This window comes from Dama dama, chromosome 4 (genome assembly GCF_033118175.1).
Source record: "Dama dama isolate Ldn47 chromosome 4, ASM3311817v1, whole genome shotgun sequence".
NCBI classification, from domain to species: domain Eukaryota; kingdom Metazoa; phylum Chordata; class Mammalia; order Artiodactyla; family Cervidae; genus Dama; species Dama dama.
Genome location: NC_083684.1, coordinates 20,552,076 through 20,572,401, shown reverse-complemented (window position 1 = coordinate 20,572,401; position 20,326 = coordinate 20,552,076).

Below are 20,326 nucleotides of genomic sequence, written 5' to 3'. Positions count from 1 at the left end.
GGTAATCAGCGCATTCCCTGTGAGGGTGGGAAGATGGGAGTTCCTGGACCCCGTGGCTGGGCGTCGCTGTCTGAGGCTGGGCGTCATTGTGCGAGCCAGGCCCAGGTGCAGTAAAACACAAAAGGCGGAGCTGCTGTCCAGAGGACAGGAGAAGAGGCGGGGAGGCCCGGTCACCTCCACACCCCACCCAGGACCCAGCCTGAGGTCTGCAAACAAGATTCGATTTTGCGTCCTTGAATGCACCCCTCAGTTTGCCTGCCAAGTAGTTTTATGTTACTTTCCACAGACAGTGGAGCACAGTCCCACAGGGGTGCTCCCTCCACACCCCACCCTGGCCCTGGGGACAGCACTGTGACCCACGCTCAGCTGCAGGTTGGACACAGGGGCTTGGGGAGTGTTTGTACTTCCTTAGAACTGGGGGCTCACACAGGTCTCTCAGATGGATTTGTTTGAGGATCATCTCAGGTCTCTCAGATGGATTTGTTTGAGGACAAACAGATCTCACGGGTGGGGCGGTTTGAGGATGCTCCCAGGAGCCGCTGGGATGGGTGAATCAGTGATCCTTGTCCCACGGCTGGGCCAGCATCCTGGTTCTGGTGGGCAACTCTGGCTCCTCGGGGTTGCTGGGTTCTGCAGGGCTGGTCTTACTGGGTCATTCATGTTCAGTTCCAGGACTTCAGCTGCAGATGACTCTTGCAAGTTGGTGACAGAGGACACATTTCCAGGAGTTAAGCTGTGGGTGTGACCATACGTCCTTGGGTGACCCAAGAAACAGAAGACTCAAGGACACTCAACTACACCCATGGGAGGGCCAGGTACACCCTTGTTCAAACTCGAGAGGATTTCCAGGATGATAGCCCCGGAAGACGACAGCCAAGGGGCCCAAGTCTACACCCAGGAGGGCTCGTGCTGTGCGGGGTCTATTCCGTCTCCTCCCTCCAGTAACTCACAGCCTGTGTTCCTTGGTGGGGCTCGGGGTCAGGCTGCTTGTGCACATGGTCAGACTTCTCAGCCATGGCATCTGTCTGCAAACAGAAGTCATCATGGGCCCTCCTGCCGGGAGCGCTGACCTGTGGACCCGCGGGTCAGGCCCCCCACTCACACCTGAACCTGTCTGCTCAAGTCAATTCTTCATCATGGGGTCTCTGATTGCCTGACAATCTTCCACGCTCTGGGCCTCCTACTCACAGTGCCTGGATTTGGATCTATGTTTCCCACTGAATTCCTGCGTCGGGCCCTCCGCCTCTAGGTTTATATCCTGTTTCGCTAGAGTTGGTCCCCAAACCACCCCTGGCAGTGGTGTTGGGAAATGAATTTCCAAGCCCTGGAATGATTGCACTTGACATTATTATGCCCTCATAACTGGGTAACAGGTTTTGCTGGCCTGGCACTTCTGGATCATAACCTGTTTTCTCTTGAAAGTGAAGGGCTATCCACAATGCACTATTGCTGAGAATTCAGTTCTTTGTAGGCAGCTTGTTGCCTTCTTGCACAATCTCCTTGAGCTACCTCTTCCTCCTTGGCTCTGCACTTTCTCAGTGACATGCCTCACGGGAGACTGTTTTCATCTGACCAGCTCCTCACGCGGGGTCGCCGGCTCTGCTGCTGATCCCAGAACATGCCCTGGAATCCTCCTCTGTCTGTTTCTGGGTACCATGCTCAGTCGGATGCTGGACCTCTGGCACTGTTCCTATTTGACTCTTGTGTTTTTCTCTCCTGTTTTAGGTTTTCTCGTGCTTTTGTTCTGTGCATTTCTATTCTGTGAATTTATGAATGGAATATTCTATTCTTTGAATTTATTCTGTAAGTTTCCTTGTTTCTGAATTTAAGCACTTTCACCCAGTTTTCTTTCAGAAACTATATGCTTAACCTCCCAAAATGCTGTCTTGTGTTTTGTTGGTGGTGGGTTTCTTTTTTCTTTGTTCCTTGTTCTTATATGGAAGCAATATTATCTGGTATCAGTTGATAGTTCTGTTTTCTTTTCTCCTGTTTACTGGATGATAATGTTTCCTCTGGACCCCTTTCCCCCACTGTGTATTTTGACCTTTTGTCTCATGTACAGACTGTCCTCAACTAGCTGGAGGTCTTTGTCACTTCATGCAGTGGCCAGAGTGCTGGATACAAGAGCCTCCCAATGCAAGAGGGGGCCCTTAATGTCAGAATGTAACATGAGCATATCACAGCAACCCCGATTCTCAAAACAAATATATTTTTAGGGACACTCCCTGGTGTCTTTTCCCCCAGGGTCAGCCTGGCCATAGACCAACCAGGACTGTCCATCTGTGTCCGTGGGCACCGGGGGTCAGCCTTTCCACCATCCAGCCATCCATAAGTCTGATTTTAGCCATGTCTTTCACTCCCACCGCTCCTGTGACATCTAAGTTGAGCTCCCCTCTGGTTTCTGATGGGCCCCTGCCCTCTGCACCCCTGCCGCCCCCTTCTGTAAGTGCTTCTTAAGAGGCCATCTCCATCTAAGTTATTTCCCAAAATGGGCTGAATCTGCCAGTCAAGGACCCTTCCTCTCTGGGACGCTGCAGCTTCTGCCTGAGTCATTTTCTGCCACCTGGAGGGACATGGCAAGGAAATGCCCGTCTTGGGCCCACCTCTGACCTAAGGGCTGTGGTGGGTGTAGCTGTGGAGGATTCTCACGGCATCTCTGCTTCCTCCTGTGCTGGCACCCCGTGACATGAGCCTTAGGGACAGAGCGGGCTCGACGGCCTGGCCCAGGTCCTTTGATTGGAGGTGGGACCAGCCTTTGTTGAGAGCACGAGCTTGGAAACAGGCCGCCCTGGGTTCACGCTCCTGTGTGGCTGACTGTGTGTTCCAGAACTGGCAGCACTCGCCTGGCCATCCTCCTTACTCTCTGCCAAGAGGAGAGGCAGCCGGCTCGATCCTCAGAGAAAGCGGCCGGCGTGACTTCCGTGTTGCCATCTGGCTCCTGTCCTGGACACGCCGTGGGGAACGCAGCCCAGCTCCCCCCGACTGACGGCCAGCTGAGGCCCCCTGCCAGCTCCTGGCTGAGGCCAGACTCTGGGCCAGAGACCAGTTGGCCCTGCTGGGTCTGGAAACGTGAGTGATGCTGGAGACCCCTGAGTGCCGGCTGGAGCTCTGGAGGATTGCTTGTTCAACAGCAGGAAGCTGACTGCGGCTCTTCTCCCACAGCTGGTGACAGTGTTGGTGAGAGTGCCCTGGCCTGTAAAATGGGTGAGTAACCAGAACCACCTTGGGCTGCTGGGGGCGGCAGCGCCCCACCGTCTCCTTGGCAACAAGAAGCCCCAGGTCCGTGGCGGCTGAGGATATGCACTCTCCCCCAGGATCCCTGGGAGAATGGCCAAGCCTTGCTGCCTGCTCAGCTCTCAGGGGAGCTGCCTAATTGTCTGCCTTAAAATGTTTTCACTTTTTATTTAAATAAAGAGAATAAAGTTATTAATTGGAAACATTAGCATCACTTGCCATAATCAGAAGGAACACAGTGGCAATAAACACACAAAAACTAAGCAATGCTGTTGCATTTTGGCTGGAGCTCCAGAGAGGCATCCAGGGAGTGGTCAGAGCCTGCGTGGCTCTTCATAAACCCGCCCAGAGCAGCGCAATTGCTCACTGGAGCTCCCGGGTGGGTCCCCCAAGACTGCCCCCATCTGCCCCTGTGCCCACAGGGGCGCAGCCCCAACACAGCCCAGAGCAGCCAGAGGGCCTGAGTCCGCAGCCCGTGCCCCTCGGGAGCACACACACAGACCTGCGTGTGCAGACGCAGCACAGGCTTATAAGCACACCCATGTGGACTTGCTCATGTGATCAGACACACACAGACACCAAGATGCAGATGTGCACACAGACACGTATTTAGCATACCAATATGAACTCCCAGTAATACATAGGTACATGGATGTGACCACACGCTCACACACGCTCTTTCCCCAGGCCTGGCCTCTCACGGACACAGCACACAGGCTGAGCCCGGCAGGTGCCCTCATCTCTGTGTCACTGTGCCCACCCAGCCCCCACGTCCACCTCGGGGCCTGCAGCCGGACCTCAGCCCCGTGACCACCCACAGAGCCTGGTACACGGCAACCCCCAGTGGGCCTGGAGGCAGTGGGATGTGCTGACGTGTCCTGGGGAGCCCTGGGTGCAGGCCCTTCAGACCATGTGACCTCTGCGACGGGGCGTCCTGAGGCCTCTCAGCTGTCCGGGCTGTCGTGACGCCACCACTCAGATCTCTGCTCCCAACCTTCATGGATAGCCTCTGTCCACCCAGCCCCCAGGGGTGCCTCCAGGCTGCTGGCTTCTCCACAGCCCTCCTGGTCCCCTACTGTCCCCCTCTGCCCTCACTGTCCCCCTCTGTCCTCCACTGTCCCCCTCTGCCCCAACTGTCCCACACTGTCTCCCTCTGTTTCCACTGTCCACATCTGCCCCCCACTGTCCACATCTGTCCCCCTCTGTCCCCCACTGTCTCCCTCTGCCCCTCTGTCCCTCTTTGTCCCCCTCTGTCCCCCTCTGTCCCCCACTGTCTCCCTCTGCTCCCACAGTTCACATCTGTCCCCCTTTGTCCCCCTCTACCCCCCACTGTCTACATCTGTCCCCCACTGTCCCCCACTGTCCCCCTCTGTCCCCCACTGTCCCCCTCTGTCCCCCTCTGCCCCCACTGTCCCCCACTGTCCCCCTCTGTCCCCCACTGTCTCCCTCTGCTCCCACAGTTCACATCTGTCCCCCTTTGTCCCCCTCTACCCCCCACTGTCTACATCTGTCCCCCACTGTCCCCCACTGTCCCCCTCTGTCCCCCACTGTCCTCCTCTGTCCCCCTCTGCCCCCACTGTCCCCCTCTGTCCCCCTCTGTCCCCAACTGTCCCCCTCTGTCCCCCACTGTCTCCCTCTGCTCCCACTGTCCCCCTCTGTCCCACTCTATCCCCCACTGTCTACATCTGTCCCCCTCTGTCCCCTTCTGCTCCCACTGTCCCTCTCTGTCCCCCACTGTCCCCCACTGTCCCCCTCTGCTTCCACTGTCCCCCTCTGCTCCCACTGTCCCCCTCTGTCCCCACTGTCCCCCTCCATCCCCCTCTGTCCCCCACTGTCATGGGTCAACTGCACAGCCCCACTGGCTGCCCCCACTGCTCTGAGCTCCGTGGTCCACTGGCCACAGCAGCGGGTCCCTCCCTCAGGGGCTCCAGAGACACTCCCAAGGGGCCCTGGCCCTCCACTCACCCCTAGAACCCCAGCCCAGCAGGCCCTTTCCTCACCCGCCCGCGATGCACTCACCCGTCGGGCACCCGAACCGGTCCCCCTCAGTTCAGATGCAGAGGCTTCACCCAGCATACAGTAGGTATCCACTAATGGCTGCCCTGCCGCGTGCTGCCTAAACCAGACAGCCGTCCCGTGATGGGAGGAGACAGGCTTCCTGCAGCTCTGCGAGTGCTGGTGCCCAGGCTCCCCAGGAACGGGAGGGCGGGCTCCCCTCAGGTCACGAGACCTGGGGGGTTGTTTCTGTTTTTCTCAAGTTGCACCCGCCCCTGAGTTTCACAGGCGGCCTCAGAGGGGTGAACGCAGCACACGTGTCAGCTGGTCTGAGTTTCTGCAGACACGAGAGGCAGGCATGCCCGGCACACACGGCCCACCCAGACTCAGCGCCCTCTGACCCTCAGGCTGTGCCTCCGGCCCAGTGCAGGCCAGACAGGGCCGGGCTGGGTGACAGGGAGTCGGGGTCCCCAGACAGGCAGGGGGGATTCCCTCAGACAGGCTGGTGGCATCCAGTGGGGGACTGAGTTAGGAAGTGTGGGGTGTCACAAGGATAGCTGGGCTGGGCCACGCTCCCCCTCCCCCCTGCCAGGCCCACAGCATCATCTGGTAGCAGGCAACCTGGCACCTGAGGGGATGCCACCCCGCCCTCACTGCTGGGGTCAAGGGTGACGGCTGTGTCCAGGGCTGGAAGGCATCTTCGCTGCAGCCTGGCCCAGAGGCTGGGGCCCACATTCTATATGTGTAGTACTCTCGACTCCAGGAGGATCTGAAGCAGGCAGGGATCGGAATGTCCTCTGGCAGAGACTCAGACCAGGAGAAGGTCTGTGTGGAGCCCCGGCCCAGCTGGGGTCTGGCTTCGCTAATTGGTTTCAGGGTTCTGAGGTTAGGATGGGGGGACACACCCTGGCAGGCACTGGCAAACAGCTGGCAGACAGCTGGCAGTCCCATCCCCACCCAGGGAGGGTCCCAGCAGGCTGGGTGGGGGCACAGTGCCCCACTCTCAACCCCCTCTGCCCTGGCCCCCTCCTGGTTCACAGACACTGACTCTGAGTGGGGACAGCCCCTGCCCCAACTGTGAGGCACTCAGTTACTAGAACTGGGAGGATGGGATGTAATAACGGGAGTGGGTCGCATATGGGGATGTAGCGTGAGAAGGGGGTTCCAAGAGCAATGAGGGTCTTAGCAGAGGGCAGCAGAGCTGCGGGGGCCACCTGCCAAGGCTCTGGAGCAAGTCAGTTCCCTTGACCCTCCCCTAGAGGGTGGTGAGAGTTCAAGAGGAGGGCTGCTTCAGGGTGGAGAAGGGGCTGAGGCTCTGACCCTGGGCACCGTGGACCAGGGTCTGGGGGAGGCAGCCACGTACGGCCCCTGCCTGGACAGTGATCCCCTAGTTCCATACTTGGGGTGGCACCCCTCTGTGGGCATAGATGCTGGAGAGGAGAACCTCCCCCTGGGTCTGCCCAGGGTCTTGGCATCACTGGATGGGTGGGAGGGCCAGAGGCGCCGAGGCCGGGGTGGAAGGGGCAGATTCCTACTTTTCATGTTATTACTCTTTGTAATAACATCTTTTGATGTTATTACTGTTTGACATTTTTAGCATGTGTATTAAAATGGAAAAATAATTAAAACAGAGAAGAGTGTTTAAGCAGGCTCCGCACAGAGATGGGGGTGGGTGCCCCCCGACTCCAGGCACTCCACTCTCAGGGCCTGGCTCCTGGCTGAATTCCTGTGTGGATGCCAGGTGTCCCGTGGCAGGCGGATGTCCCAGGAACGTCCAGATGGTGCCCAAGTGGGGGCAGGTCTGGGGGCCCCACCAGCTACCCCATCAGCAGGTCCCTCTGCCCACAGACTTCCCCGTTCCGGGGCACCTCTGTCTACACCCTTGTCCCAGCCTGGCCCCCCTATGCAGGGCAGGGTGATCGCTGAGCTGGACGGAGTCAGGGCAGACCACAGCCTCCCAGTGGGGCCAGCCTTGTCCCCTGAATCTGGGGCAGGGACAGCGGCACTGGCATGGGGACATTCTAGATGTGGGCAGGATGCTGGTGAGAAAATGTTCCACGTCTCTTAAGCACTGGGTGTGGGCTGCCCTGTCCTGTCTGTGAGATAGGCCTGGTGCCCCAAGCTCGACTTGAGGCTGGTAGAGGCTCAGACATGAGGCCAGGGGCTCGGGTCCCACTTGGTCTGGCCCTCCCACTGCTACCCCCTGGTGGCCAGTTGGGTCCTGTGGTGTGGCCCGGAGGTCTCACCTGTGGGGCAGGGCCCTGCAGACTCCGTGGCTCCCCTCTTTCCCAGGTCTGGAAACTGAGGCGAGGTGTGCACACACCCAGGCCTCATGGCTCAGAGAGCTGCACTGGAGCCCAGGCTTCAGGACCGCAGAAGGTGGGAGGGGCCTGGGCCTCCCCTGCCTGCCGTCCCCAGGGGACCCGGAAGCCCTTGGTTCCCCTGTCCGAGGCCACCCTCTGTGGCCTCCAAAATTGCCCCGCTGCCCATTCCCAGTGGGCAAGGCGATCAGATGCCTTCCAGCCTTACTGCCTGGATGAAGAAGGAGCCCTTGTCCTCACCTTCCTCATCCCCAGAGCTCTGGACACACACGCAGATCTGGATTCATCTGTGAATCAGGAGACTGAGGCCTGGACAGACCACACTCAGGAAAACCAGACGCCCCCTCCTGCCATGACACCAAACCACCACCTCCCTGAGTCTGGACACAGGCCCGCAACAGCCAGCAAGTCTCAAGGGAGACGCTGCACTGTGCTTTGTCCCCCATGGAAACAGCTCTACTGAATAAAAGTGACGTAGCCCCCAAGCTCCCTGGGCCCAGGCAGATCCCACCCACCAGTCCAGCATGACCCGCACTGTGCTCAGCACCCCCTCCCTAGAATATGCTATGACCATCCCCCCGCAGGGCTTAAAGCCTGTCCCCTTCCTGTGGCTGAGACAGTGATGTCCACAGGAAAGGGGATTGAGTGAGGAAAAAGAAAAGTGACACAGGTTCCTTGCAAGACTGTGAACTTCTAAAGCATTATTTAACTTGAAGTGAGGTAGATTCAGAGACCCTGACTAGTGAGGGGGTGCTGAAGGTATGCTGGTCTGGGAAAGAAAGAAAGTTTAGCTGCTCAGTCATGTCCGACTCTTTGTGACCCCATGGACTGTAACCTACCAGGCTCCTCTGTCCGTGGGATTTTCCAGGCAACAGTACTGGAGTGGGTTGCCATTTCCTTCTCCAGAGGATCTTCCCGACCCTGGAACTGAACCCAGATCTCCCACATTGTAGGCAGAGCTTCACCATCTGAGCCACCAGGGAAGTCCTGTTGCTCTGGGGGGTCACTTTTAACCATGTGTTTCTCAGAGAGGAAGGCAGGACGGGCCCAGGGGCCCATCCATGGGGCCCTCTCCCCATCGGCCAGCGGGCGGCCGCTGGAAGGGGGCTCAGAGCACAGGGGGCTGCAGGACCCATGCACGCATCCCACGTCCCAGCGCTTCAGGCCCACGGAACAGACCCACTCGGTTAGGAAACGTCTGCGTTAGATACAAAGAACACAGCCCACTCAGGCTTTGTTACTGTTGAGAGTTGATCTGCTGCAGCCAGGAGAACCAAACGTTCTGAGCTCTCAGAATCAGGAGGCCCTTGTCATCTGCCCAACTTGGGCTCCTGCAGACGGCCCACTTTTATTCTTCCACTCCTTCCTTCACTCACTCATTCATTCAGCACATCCATCCTGCCTGACGGGGGGATGGTAGTGAGCAGAGAGAAGGGCAGCCAGGCAGAACTGCAGAAATGGAAGGCTTCCTGGAGGAGGGGACAGGTTATCTGAATCTTGAAGGGTGGACAGCCAGGGAGAGGACAGCTGTGCAGAGGACAGCAGAGGTGTGGGAGTGGGAAGGCGGCAGGGGCCTTGCCGGCCCCAGCAGGTCTGGACCACATCCTAAGGATAGCAGAGAGGCCGCTGAAAGAAGTCGGGGTGCAGAGGGGAACCCTGTGAGCCTCAGTTTCACACTGATCACAGCTCTCTTACCTTCTGGAATTCCATCTGCTTTAGGCTCCCTGTTTCCCTGCTCTGCTGACCTGGGCTCCGGCCACCTCCCCTCAAGGCAGCACCTCCCTAGTCGCAGACCCCCAACCCCCAGCAGCCCCCTGGCCCCAGCCTACTCACTGTGGCCTCAGCAGTGGTGCAGGCTTCGCCCCAGGACCTCACGGCCGCGCTGGCCCTACCCTAGCACCTACCTCTCCTCCTAGGAAGTAGAAAATGCCCCATTTCCACCCGAGAAAAACTGGTCTTCAGATTGTGGGGGGAGTGGGGCAGCTGTGTGGGGGAGGGACTGGCCCAGGAAGCTGTCTCCTCCCCTCTCAGCCTCCCAGCACCCTGCCCAGGGGAGAAGCGGCTATATGGGCTCCCAACTTCCTTCCAGTGGGCAGCCCAGAGGACTAGATGCAGAGCCAGCTGCCTCGTCCAATCTGCAATGTCAGATCTCAGCGACTGCGGGCATGCGTAAGCCTCCTTGGTTCTTTTTATCTTACATTTTAAGGTGACAATATCATATATGTACCACAAGCTATGCAAGTCATGTTTGTACATCCACACAGAAATGTTCACAGCAGCCAAAAGATACCAACAACCCAAAAGCCCAACATCTGATGAATAAACAAAATGTAGTCCGTCAAGCTGTGTGGTTAGAGTCACATCATGTGAGGCAGGTGCCTCGATGCCCACCAGCTAGCGAACCTGGAGGATGCGCTCCAGGGGGTGTGGTTACGGGGACAGAGGTCACAGTGCCTTTTATAGCTGTTACAGCCCAATTGCCCTCATAGACATCAGTAACCCTGACCTGGCACACAAGCCCCCGCCCAGTACCGCCACATCCGGGTTAGGATTTCGGCACGTGAAGAGGGCACACACGTTCATTGTGTAACAGGCGGCAGGTGAGCTGTATCTCAGCAAAGCCATCACCACCACAGCACAGAGGGCAGCCCTGATGTCCACCCAGAGTGGACGGACCCACAAATCGTAGCGCATCCACACATGGAGGGTGGCGTGGAATGAACGGAAACTGTGGACACATACACATGCAACAACACGGCTGAACGCCCAGCATGGGAAGGAGTCAGAAAGATGCTTGGCCTGAATCCCTGGCTTCTGGGACAGGTAATCCAGGCAGTGGGAGGTTTGAGGGTCCTGGACTGATCAGGAGGTGGCGGCAGGCCAGGGTGTGCCTGTTTGGTGGACAAGGAAGACAAGACTTGGATCCCAGGAGGCAGAGGGCCAGCGGGGGCCCCCCCAGCAAAGGGGAAGGAGGGCCCACTTGAGCCGGAGCGGGCTTTGGACTTGCCCCTGGGCTGCCCTGCTGGTCCAGTCAGAGCCCAGACCCTTCCCCGGCCCCTGGCCTCGCACGGCTGGCCTCCCACCACCCCATGGACCCCCTTACCCCTCCCTCCCTGCCCACCAGCCAGGCCCCCAGCGATGCCTGCACCAGACATCCACCCACACAGTCCGCCTTGGCCTGATTACAGCAGCGTTTCCCCAAACAAGGTCACTTTCACTGCTCCAGAGGATGTACCTCTGGGGGCCACCACCCCACCCACTGCAGCTGGGTCTCACTAGTGCTCCATTTCCCAAAGGGGCTCACGGTGTCAGACGGCCTGCAGAAGCCACCCAGCCAGTGGGTGAGCTTCTAATCGGGGTTGAGGGGACACAGGAACCCCCTCGCAGGGACACGTGCCTCATCCAGGCGGGGCACCAGGGGGTGTGCATCCCAAGATCACTCCAGGATGTTGCCCTGCCCTCCGCAGAAGACGGGGTGTCACACAGGCCCTGAAACACCAGAGTCAGGAGACCCCTGAGACGGTCTTCTTCCTGGGGGCAGATGTCACAGGAAGAAGGGGAAGCTGGGTGACAGAGCGGAGGGTGAGTGGCCCCAGTGGAGGCAGAGCTCACTCGCTGAGGCCCCGGGGGAGGCTGGGAGACAAGCCTCTCCCTCAGAGATAGGCTACCCCAGGCACCCATGGATCAGCCTGAGCGGAGTGTGTCCAGGATCCTACTGGGGACTGGTGCAGGGGGGCCTTGGCGGCCTGGAGAAAGCCCCACGGCCATGAAGGCTCTTTTCCTTTATCCTGGATGATTCTTCCAGAGCACTTCTGCTCCACAGGACATCTGAGGATGGGGAGTGGGGGGGGAGAGGCAGGGTGGTGGCGGGGTCACAGCACAAGCTAGGGTGGGGGTGGGCCGAGCACACCGTCCCTCACTGGGGGCCCGGTGGGGACAGGGCCCGGCTGGCAGGACTGAAAGGACCACCCACTGGTCAGTGATGCAAGCAGGGCCAGGCGTCGGCCCTCCGTGGTCACCGCAGGAGAGTCAGCTCAGGAAAAACAAGGTTGAAATTCGGCCTCCAGGACCTTTAAATGAAAACTGCTGGACTGAATCCCAAGTCCACGCACCACGCCGACCTTGGAGGACGGGTTTCAACCAGCGATAACTGTTGCAAAAGGGAAAGAAGCCCATGTTGCCGTCCCTGTGTCTGTGCCGAGAGACGGGGGTGGGGTGAGCCAGGTTTGGCCATTAAGGGAGCAGGAATCTACGAAAAGTAGGAAGGCCCTCCAGCGCTGGCCGTGGGAGCTGGAAAAGGGCAGGTGAACAGGATGTAAGAAGCAGGTGTTGGCTCCCAGCCCATCCTCTCCAAGTGAGAAAAATGCTTGTTCACTCTGCTCTCAAACAATAACTCGCAGAAACACCGCCGCTCAGCAGAGCTCTAGCAAATATGCAAATGTTAATTCACACGGAGCAGAAACCAAGCAATTCTGACCTTTAGACCAGTAAAAGTCAGGGTCTCTCCTCTACCTTTCACTTAAAGCATTAGATGATCCATGCGTTATGTTAGGTGTGTGATTGAAATATGTCATTCGGAAGTTATCACATTAAAGAAAAGGCAGGAAGGGGGGCTTGGTCCTGGCTCCAGCTTTTCCAAGTGAAGTCCTGTCTCCGAGGAGGCTGGAACAAGCCTCAATTCCTCTAGCCGCCCTGAGTTCTCAGGCGCTTTAAAAGGGTATGGCCATCCTGGGGTGGGGTTTAAGCTGTTAGAACAGTGTTGGTATGTGGCCCAGACTTTACAGGCTTGAGGCTTGTGGGAAGAGGGGCTCAGGTGAGGCTGGTGGGGGTCTGGTCATGGAAGGAGACCTGGGGACGGGAGATCAGTGAGTCCACCCTGGTCACTCTTACTGAGCAGCACTCTCCCTGAGTGCCCGAGAACCCAAGGCCCAGACCTCAGGCTCCAGGAGAGGGTGCCCCCGGCCACCTGGTCAGCTGGCTGCTTTCCTGCGGTGTCAGCGGGCTGTCCCCAGGGTGGCAGTCAGCGGCATGGAGGGCAGGCTAATAGCAGCAGTTCCACTTCAGGCTGGGGAGCTGGGGTGCACACCTCAGGGGTGACGAAGGAGGATGATGCCTTAAGCACCTGGCCTGGGACGCTGAGACCTCTTCCCAGTGTGTGAGATGGCCTCAGTCCACCCAGATGGCCCTGACATGCTCTGCCCACCGATTCTAACTCTTCATTCTCCCAGCCTCAGATAGATGCCGCTGCTTCCAGGAAGTCTTCCTTGCCTTCACCATTCGTGTGGGTTCAACACTTTCTTCTGACCCCACTGACCCCAAAGTACCCTCAAACTCCTTGGTGAGTGCCTGGTACTTTGGCCTGACCTCCACTCACTGGTGAGCCCCACAAAGGCAGGGCAATATTGGTCATGCTCAGAGCTGTATTTCCAAGCCGGCACGAAGTGTACACCCTAGAAACGTCCCTGGATGGGTTGATAACAGCTCTCGTTACCACTTCTCCATGCGGGAGATTATCTGTGAGAAATTTGATGCTGCTTTTTATCCACCAAATGTCCACAGGTGAGGAAAGGGTGCAGATGCATCCAGGGTGTTCTGTCCGTGAGGAGCGCCAAGCTGTGTGGGAGACGCTGGCTGGATACGGCTTAGCAGGGGCAGCTCACGGCTCACTGCCCTGCTTAGACCACGTGAGGAAGGCCAGCACGTGGAGCCAGCAGCCCATCCAACTGCCTCATGTTCCGCAAACCCCATGCAGAGCATCGTCTTGTATAATGGAAGCAAAGTCAGAAAGCCCTCCTGGAAGGAAGCAAAGGGCAGGAGAGAAAAACACTGATGTAGCAGGCTAGCACACCCCAGGGGAGGATCAAAGACCGCTGGTGACCTAGGAAAACATGTCTGTAATAGTGCGCACGGCACACCAAGTCTTGTAAGTCATTTTCTAAAAATGAGCAATTCAACAGAAAAATGGGCAAAGGGCATGAACAAAGAGATGACAAAAAAAAAAAAATGCTGAACCTCACACAGAATGAGAAAAAAGGGAACTTAAACTACAATAAGATTCTTGTACAAATATTACTGGCAAACTCCAAAAGTTAGTTCTCATTTAAGGGCTTGTACAATTCCATTGGGCCTGCCTGGACCTCCTGAGCCAGATAATGTATATGCATGGGTTCCAGAAGTAACCCCCACCAGGCCCTTGTGCTCAGCCTTCACCATCCCACCCCAACCTGGGGTGGGCAACCTCATTCTACGCACACACTTTCTCTTCTTGTGTCTCCTCAGATAGGTGCACATGTGTGTAAGCACATGTGTGTGTGTGTGTGTGTGTGCACACACCCTCACACACCCTGCTGTCTGTCAGGATGGTGGGAGATGGGTGTTTGCAGCACAGGGAGCAAGTCTGGAGCTCTGGATGGGGACCCCCTCATCAGCCCTCAAGAGGAGTGAAAGCATTTCTAAGAGAGCTGTTAACTGCCAGGTCAACTCCCAGTACCACTCTTCATGTCAAAGGTTACTGCATTTGAGAAACCCCAGCAGGGTCCCAGGTGTGTGTGGGAGCAGGGAAGCCATACGCTATATGAGGGGAGCTGGCCAAGATCTATGCAAGTTCCCCTGCCCTGCAAACAGGCAGAAGTGGTAGGAAAACATTCCTCGGTTGTCTGCTGGGGTTTCTCAAACGCTGTAAAGGTGTCCCAGGTAGCGTCCACATTACCTCAGCCTCTATCAACGCACCTCAGAGGGTGGGAGTGAGGCTGCAGGAAGCCCTCGGGGATGGGCAGGATACAGGAATCAGCCAGGAGGGTAGAAGCCCCGCCAACTGGCCCTGAGACCTTCTTGGCCTTTTTCCCAGTCAGCAGCCAATTCCTCAGGCAATGGAAGGGTCCCTGGCCAGCCCACCTCTTGCCACCCACTGCTGTACCCTTTCGGGCATGCCCGCTCACCACCCACCTCCAGCTGGGACCTGGCCCTGCCCTGAAGGTAAGTGGAACCCACCTCCCGGCAGCCCAGTGAGAGTAAATCTGGGGTTCTTTGGGTCTCACTTTGTGCACCAGTCCCAGAAGAGAGTGTGTGGGGGCAAACATACAGAAACCTGACCTCAGAGGCAGGGTCCGTGCAACAGTCCCTGATCAGGAGTAGCGGGGTGGTCAAAAGGCCTGAGTCACTCGTCCTGGGAAACGGGTGGTTATAGTTCCCAGTTTGGGGAACTATTGTTCCCAGAACTGATGTCAGTTTTGACATCAACTTGAGGTTCCGTGGCTTTCATGTGGTTCACTGCGCCTTTTACAATTTAATAAAATTCAGTTTATTACTGCTATAAACTTTCGATCTCAGTTTCTTACACATTCAACCTACAAAGTTTAATATTCTGTTTCTCCATCACTTTTAAAGAGTTTTTGATTCACATCTGATTCCATTTATAGACCTAGACAAGCTCCTACAAACATTTTTAATTGTATAACATTAATACATTCAATCCATTGAAGCTGGAGCCCCAAGAGCTCTCTGAGCCAGTCCAATATTGTGTGTACACAGTAAGATTTCAACTTCAAATCAATCACACGTTGAATTCAATTTCTCAATCACATGTTTTACATTGCTTTTCCAAGGCTGACCTCTCAGACATCCACAATCCCTCATCCCAAGCTCCTGGAAATGAGTGTTTAGCAATTCAGAGTATATTGATTTTAGGAGGTGGTATCCATTTCCACAGATGCTGTGATGCCCAGCAGCAGCCAGCAACAGAGAACACACAATGACTGTTTCTGCCTCAAGATATTAGAATATTCACTCCAAGTGAGACAGAAATTACTATAAATTCTCTCTGTCTGAAAAAAAGAAAAACATCCCATTTCTAATAGTGTCAAAAACAATAAAGTCCAGGAATAAATTTAATCAAGAAGATGAAAGCTCTGTAAATTGAAAACTGTGAGGCACTGATGAAAGAAACTGAAGACACAAATAAATGGAAAGTATCCCACGTTCACAGATCAGAAAATTTAATATATAAATAAACACAAAAAAGCCATTGTGAGATATCACTTCACACCTGCCAGAAAAGGCAAGGAAAAAAAAAAGTGTCGGCAAAGATGTGGAGAAAAAGAAACTTTCATGCATTGTTGGTGGGAATGTACATTGGTACAGCTGCTATGAAAACAGTATGGAGGTTCCTCAAGAAATTAAAAACAGAACTACTATGTGATCCAGCAACTCCACTTCTGGGTGTTTATCCAAAGGAAATGAAGACACCCTCAAAGGGACATGTGAACCCATGTGTTCACAGCACAACTATTCACAACAGCCAAGCCATGGATGCGACCTGAGTGTCCCTCAATGGGTAATGGGTAAAACGATTCTCCCCCACTGGTCCCTGTTCTCTCTGTCTCACACACACACACACACACAGGAACATCATTCAGTGATTAAAAAAAAAAAGAAGAAGGAAATCCTGCCATTTCTAGAACATGGATGAACCTCGAGGGCATCACGCTCAGTGAAATAAGCCACACAGAAAAACACTCTGTTCTCACTGTAGGCGCTCAGTTATCTGTGGAATCTAAAAAGCCCACCTCCTAAAGACAGACAGTACAACTGTGGCAAGCAGGCGCTGGGGGAGTTGGTCAAATGATTTCCACAGATCTGGAAATCAGATTTTCAGTTGTGAGCCCTGGGCTCACATTCAAGTACATTCAAGTACAGCCTGGCGACTGCAGCTCACAGTACTGTGTGTGAAGTTGAAAGTTACTCAGGAAGGAGATGTGAAATTTCATTCCACACAGAGAAAAGGCAACTCTGTGAGGTGATGCCAGTGCTAGCTAGTCCTGCTGTGGGAGTCACCCCGCGGTGGGCAAGTGTATCAGTTCACCATGTCATACTCTTTCAGCTGAGTTACCGGTCACCGGCATCTCAGAAAACTTGGAGAAGAAACTGTGGGGGTCCCAGGACTTGCCATCTGCAGGGGCCGGGGGCCTGCGAGCGCCTGTGTTTGGGGCGCCCCCTAGTGGAAGCCAGCATCCCGCCGTTTCGCCCTTTGTGCAGCTTTTGGGTCTGGGGGTGCGGATCCAGCTCTTGAGGGATCCCCGGCCCTGGCCTCCAAGAGTTGGCTGCCCTCCAGGACCGGCAGGGCTGGGAGGAGGAGTCTGTCATGACTAGTCCACATCAGAGCTCTCTACCCCTGGTGTGAGAAAACAGTTTATCACAACAAACCACGGGGGACTTCCCTGGTGGTCCAGTGTTTGAGAGTTCACCCCTCCCAGTGCAGGGTACGCAGGTTCGGTCCCTGGTGGAACTAAGATCTCACATGCCTTAGGGAAATGCAGCCCCACAAGAGCCGATGTGCCACAACTACTGGGTGTGTACGCTCTGGAGCCCCAGAGCCACAACAAAGACACAGGGAAAAAAAGCATGGTTACGAAATTCTTCCATTTAAACAATAAAGTATTCTAGAAAAATTAAAAAATTAAGCAAAAAGCAGATGTCCCTTGACACCTCTGATGCACCAAGTCCCAGAAAACCTCTGGGTCCCCAGTCCCCCCAGCCCCTCGGAGTGGAGATGTGGGGGCAGCTGCCATGGTTCCCCAGCTCGCAATGCTGTCAAAACCTTGATTCCCTGTCCACTGATGCCAAACAGAAATATGGAGACACAGTCTGGAGGAAGTAGAGAAGAGTAGCTTTATTATCTGTGCCAGGCAAGATGGAAACACAGCAGGCTAGTGCCTCAAGAACTGTGCCCCCTTTTCTCAGGAATAGGGAGAGGTTTTATATTCCTCTTGAAGGTCTCATGTTTTTTATTCTCTTGCAAAGTATCAAAACAGCCACAGCTGGCATCAGGTAGCAGCCAGGTCTGGTGTCCATGAAGTTATCGGCCCCGACCTTCTTTCTGAAATGCAGGATGCTACAAAGAGGGCATATGGGGAGAAGAGGGCTAGGTCCAGAGCATAAACTACATGGCTGCTGCTGCTAAGTCTCTTCAGTTGTGTCTGACTCTGTGCGACCCTGTAGACGGCAGCCCAGAAGGCTCCTCTGTTCATGGGATTCTCCAGGCAAGAAGACTAGAGTGGGTTGCCATTTCCTTCTCCAAATCTACAGGGAGTCAGAGAGTAATGAGCTTTGTGAAGGACAAGTCCAGGGACAAGTGTTAGTAGTGACAGCTAAATTGCTTACCTCTTGCAGGTCTGTTAGGCTGGTATGTGCCAAAGGCTGTTCACTCCTGTTTTTGCTGTAACTGTGGCTGCGCTTGTCCCATCCCTGGCCATCTCCTCTTCCTCTGAGGACACCAGTCCTTGGATGTGGGACCCATCCTGTGACCTCATTTGACCTTGGTCACACCTGCAAAAACTTATTTACAAGTAAGGCCCCCATCCACAGGCCAGGTTGAGGAACTGAACGTGTCTTTTCTGGAGACACATGACGCCTGAGGATGGGGGAAACGGTTGCTGGTCTTCCCCCAGGAGCTGGGGGCCTGCTGCAGGGGCCCCCGGGACATGTGGACTTTCCCTTCCCTTCCCTTCCCTGATGTGGGGACTGGACACATTACTCCAGCACAAGCGTGAAACAGCGCTGTCCAAAGGCCTTCCCCTCCCCAGGATGTTGACTGACCCCGTCCCTGACCCCCAACATGCTTCCTCCCGCCTTCCCTTGGCCACTCAGCCGGGGCCCTCAGCGCCAGCCAGCACCCAGGCCTGGCAGCAACAGGGGGTGCCTGCTCTGACGACCCTTCCCCACTGTCAGTCATAAGCCTCAGGGAAGCTCACCCCTTCAGGAACCCAAGGCCACACAGAGAGGGAAGCTGGTGAGAACCCGCGGCTCTGAGTTCAGAGCTCGAATCTGTGTCCATCAGCTCTCCCAGAGTGAAGAACTGGGGTCCTGAGATCCCATACCTGAAAAACCCACTAACCGGGCTGGTGTTATGACACCACAGGCCTGCACTGCCCGGGGCTGACAGCTGGTGGCTCAGACCCTGGTCACAAGAGGCAGGAGCCGCCGTGTCCCTGTTCTGTGGCTGACGGCCAGGGTGGGATGGGAGGCGGGCTCCTCGCTGGGACCACCTGAACCTTTGACTGGCCGGCTGCCCCCTCCAGACGGAGCCCGGGGCCTCCAGGAGTCTTCACGGAGCCTCAGGCTTGAGGGCCCTGGAAGTTAAATCCCCAGAGGGCAGCAGCCTAGGGAGCCACAGCCTTGGCAGGTAACCAGGTCTGGGTCCTCTCACCCTGGGCTCGGCGGCTGTTGCAGGTCTGAGTCGGGGAGAGTCTGTGCTGGGCAGGGGTCCCGGGTGCCCTCACTCGGGGGCAGACACCAAAGCCGGGGAAGCAGGGCTCTTGCCCATGGCCCTGTGCCTAGCGTCTGACAGCCCTGCTGCCCACACCAATCAGAGCACTTAGTCTCCTGCTCAGCTTCGTCTCCGCAGCAGAGGAAAGAGCAGGTTGGAGCTTCAGGGTTCTGCTCCCTCGGCCCACGGCTGACTCTGAGGACGCGGGGGTGGGGGCCTGGGCCTGGAGTCCTCCCCCGCACAGGGCGAGGCTGACAGCCACAACTAAGGATACTCGGAACAAGGAAAGGACACCCTGCTCCCTCAGGAAATGGATATTTATTTACCAACAGGTGTTTTGTCTCAGGCCCAGTACACCCTCCCCCCATGCAGTCCTTACAAGAACGTGCAGAGCCAACTACCCCCAAAATGTGGTGGCTTAGCATACCAGCAAACACGGACGAACTCATTCCATTTCTAGAGGTCAGGAATACAGGAAAGGATTGTGATAGTCCCAGTGAGGTCTCTCCCAAAAGTCCAGGAAGGTGTCACAGGCTCTGGCGAGCCCCTGTCCAGACAGCAAGGGACCAGGACGGTGCTGTGTGTGTCCATAACTGAGCCTTGGAGACATACAGCACTGAGGCTACCTGGATTCACGGGGAAGCACTATACACCCCACTTCTCCAGGGGAGGGTCAGTCAAGTATTTCAGGGTCACCCTGGTTCGATCCCTGGTTTGAGAAGATACCCTGGAGGAAGAAATGGCAACCCACTCCAGTATTCTTGCCTGGAGAATCCCACGGACAGAGTAGCTTGGCAGGGTACAGTCCATGGGGTCGCAGGGTTGGACACGACTGAGAGACTAACACGCTCGCTTTTCACACCCCCAAGTGAAGCAAGGGGGTCACGTGCAGGCTGAGGAGAGTGGGACCAGGTGTCCAACCTGACTCTGGACCAGTGCTTAAGTCATTGACCACCATAGGTTTACACGAATCCCAAGCCCACCCTGCAAGAAGGAGCTGCTCCAAGAAGTGTGTTGGAGCAACTTCTGAAGACAGTCAGGCCCAGGTGCCTCCCACAGCAGCCCCAGTCCATAGCACACCTTCAGGTCGACTTGTTCTGAACCCCACAGACCCCACGTTCAACTGTTGTGAGCAAGAGTGAGGCTGCAACCCAGGACAGGTGGTGCCGAAGAGCTAGGGGCTGGCATCTCGTCTGCAGGTCTCCACGCCAGCTGTCAGGATTTCTGACTGCCCTGTCTGGGTCTTCCCTCCCTAGGAGCCCATCTGGATACCAGAACCCTTGATGGAGGGTCTTGCACTGAAAAGTGAAAATCCAAGAAATTGCACGGGGCTGGTGGGTCTTGCATCTGCCACTGCCAGCTGTGTGACTCTGGGCAAGTCACTCAACTGTTCTGAGCCTTGCTTTCCTTGTCTGTGAACTGGGAATATTTGCCATCCTTGTGGGCCAGACTCTGTGGGTGGCAAGAGACAGAAGCCCCGTCTCTGACCCCAGTTGGCCCGAGCGGAAAGGGA